General features: G+C 35.5%; 1 pseudogene; it reads right to left on the bottom strand.

Annotated features, from left to right (window-relative positions):
* Positions 1–623: 623 nt before the first annotated feature.
* Positions 624–2,668, bottom strand: LOC148755011 (PRELI domain containing protein 3B pseudogene; annotated as a pseudogene).
* Between the last annotated feature and the right edge of the window lie 877 nt (positions 2,669–3,545).

Here is a 3,545-nt window from a genome sequence, read left to right as displayed (position 1 = left end):
CAGAAGTATTGTCTAGCAGGGGAGACTTCTCATTAAAATAAGCTTCAGCAAATAGTATAATATGCATTGCCATTTAACATTTTTGTATGCTTAGTAACTTTATATTAAGAGAAAATGAAACTGGAACATGAGTATTTAGAAATAAAAAACTCACTAATCACTCTAACTTTATCTCTGTTAAGGTTAGTGGAAACGTAAATTAAGTAGAAAGTTAAATATACTTTTTAATGTGTTAAATATTGTTATTACCTCAAGCAATATAATAAAATTTGAGCAGCCTTTCAGCCACGGACACAAAAGTATCCAAAAATCCAGTGAGCCAAACTCAGAAATTTTATTTGGCTTTGATGTTACTATATGGCAGATCTAGTACTGTGTTTCCCTGAAAATAAGACCTAGCTGGACAACCACCTCTAATGCGTCTTTTGGAGCAAAAATTAATATAAGAACCAGTTTTATTTTACTATAAGACCCGGTATAATATAAATATAATATAATATAATATAATATAATATAATATAATATAATATAATATAATAAATATATAAGACCGTATCTTATATAAGACCTTGTCTTATATTAATTTTTGCTCCAAAAGACACGTCAGAGCTGATTGTCCGGCTAGGTCTTATTTTCAGGGAAACATGGTAGCAGTCTGTGTAGGTGATAAAATTGCATTGGAGATTAAATGAAACAGATATTTCATGCATATTTTATTCAATAGGCTCTTTATCCCCACACTACTAATGGCAGCACATGCAGCATGTTGTAGTCAGATGGGATTCTTTCATGCAGGTATTCAAATAAATATTAGAAAATGAATCACCAAGTTACTTAACTCTGTAAATTAGTAGGAAATATCAAAGCTCACATTTAAAAATTGATTGCAGTATGAAGGCAGTAATTTAGACCATACAGAAGACAATGACCTTCTTTAGTTATTCAGAAAGATGAAATTTAAAGGCAAAGGACACTGGTGTTCTAAACACTGTGAAAACACGTTTTGTTGATGTATTCAATTGCACTGAATAAGTGATGATATGTGGGTCCTTAAAAATTGGTGGTGAGAGTTATGAATATTTCAACTTGTATAACAATCCTTCAAAAACGATAAGCTATATTCTCTGGAAAATGTTTTATTATCAAATTTTTATGTTAAGAAACAGTGAAATCCTTTTTTAAATAAAACTTTGATCATGTGTTCAACAAAAATTTATTGAATATCTTCAGTGCACCAGAAACTGTTTTATGTGTTGGGAAACAGCACTGAACAAAATAGACAAAAATTTCTGCTTTCATGGAGCTTACATTCTATTGGAAGTGACACACAGTAAAATATAAAAGATATTACAGTTAATCTATTTGTAGGTACTTCTCCATTTATGTATTACCAATAACTAAATGATAATGCATTGCTTATCAGTCTGTATTTGCATTTGAAAATACCATATTTCCCGTCAGTCCTTTGAGATGACTACTGAGACTGACTCCTTTCACTGATTATGGCCTGAGTCAAAACAGTGTTTTGTGTGTCCTGAGCATGTGGTTTGTATGTAAGTCTGTCATCTATTAAAACCATATTTGTAAATAAAATATATTGGTGGACTTAAGTTCCATTGTTTTCTCTACAGAATCAACTATAGAATGTTCTTACACCTAGTGTGGTTTGATTCTTGCAGCACCAATAAGATATTTCACAATGGAAGGCAGTCCCCAATCTCTGCTGAGAAGGCTATGGCTGTGAAACTTTCCAGAGGGATCTATATGTCTGACTAATACATCAACTGCCCAACCCCTCCCCCCCCAAAATGCATCAACTGCAACCACACTTGCAGCAAGCACACTTGGGTTCATAGGGTTTGGGTATTTCTGCATTGCTGCTGGTCTAAGTTTCCCATGGCGGGGTCAAAGGCGTGCTCCAAAGGCCAGATCTTCATGGTGCCGGCAGCCTGGCAATGTCACTCTTCACTCTTGTTCCTGCCTCCGCGCAGGCGCACGCACCCTCTGGCTGGCTGATGCACAAACGCTGCATCACGCAGATGCTAGGGACGTCCTGATGCACGGCCCCACGCTCCATTCCCGCCAAGGTTTATTGAGTTCAAGCTTCTTAGCTAGGACTGTATTTAGCACTTATCAGCATCATTACATTTAACAACAGGGTGTAGGTAAGGCAGTCAGCTTCCTCCTTTTTTCTCTCTTTTAATTTTGATTCATTTTATACATGTTTTCCTGCTAGTTCATGTGCTAGGTTGGAACTAGATGAATTAGTTCTGTTTTTCATCTTCCAGCGAGCTATGTCAAATTCTTTTCACAAGCACCCTCTGGAAGAATATTCAGCCTTGGGAAAACAAGTATTCACATGCACGTACTGCTTCAATAACGTTTCTGGTATTTTATAGTTTATGAAGAGTAAATGTTTTCTGTTTCTATGTACCTCTAAAATATGGAGTAATTTTAAAAGTTCAATTTGCTCATATGGACCAACAGGTTTTGTGATAAAAATTGTAAAGATGTGATTCTTTCCTTATAGGGACTAAAGAAATACAGGAAATGAAAATGAGATTTCCTGCTACAGTTGTGTCACTTCCGTACTAGACTACTGAGAACAGCAGAGCAAACCTAAGAAAGCAAGTCTATGATGTCGCACACTAAGGTAAGACAAGTTTGTTTGTTTGTTTGTTTGTTTTTTAATGATGGTTTGGAATGACCAGTGAATGCTGGATTCAGCGATATTAATCTGTACACACAAAACTGAGAACATGGGAGTTACCTATAGTGAACAATCTCTTCACGAATCCTCTGGGTTCTAATGAGATGTCATGCCAGGAAGGAAGGTGGAAAAGTTTGTGAATTGGGAGTTCAGGAGAACTTAGGTGAGAACATAAGAAGCTAGGAAGAAATAAAGTGGATTTTGTTTTCCTAAATCAAAGAACTCTTGTTGTTTAAAATGATGATCAGAGGCAATTTGACCTCTTCAGAAAGCCATCCCCCATACCTCCTTACATTTGGGTTCAGTGTTTCTCTTAGGTGTTACCCAAGCCCATTGGCCCTCCATATCACAGCGCAGGAGAAGCTGTATTAAAATTGCCTCCTTGATTGTTTTTCTCCTCTCAGCTCTATGCCTGTTGAGTCAAAGATTACATCTTATTTATCATTACAGAGCCTACTATAAAGTAGCTTCTCAGTCTATATTTATTAAATTAACTAAATATAATACAAATTAGCTGTATATAATTACAAGCAAAGTGACTTAGGACATTACCATTTAATCTCTTCTTTCATGGTATCTTATTGGTAGCATGGACTTTCCTGATTTCATTCATATATATATACAGAGGGTGCCAAAAAATTTTATATACATTTTAAGAAAGGAAAAAACTATTGAAATTATATTACTCAATATAAAATGATAACAAAAGATGAATGCAAATCACATTTGACTTCTGCAGTTACAAGAGGTGATCAAAGTGGTTACCATCAGCGTCCAGACTCTTCTGATTATGGCCAACTACTGCTTGAGCAACGTTGACCAAAGTGTCCACTTA

Source organism: Rhinolophus sinicus, chromosome 16, assembly GCF_057876585.1.
Source record: "Rhinolophus sinicus isolate RSI-liver-muscle chromosome 16, RSI-T2T, whole genome shotgun sequence".
Lineage (NCBI taxonomy): Eukaryota > Metazoa > Chordata > Mammalia > Chiroptera > Rhinolophidae > Rhinolophus > Rhinolophus sinicus.
This window is presented reverse-complemented; position numbering and strand designations above follow the sequence as displayed.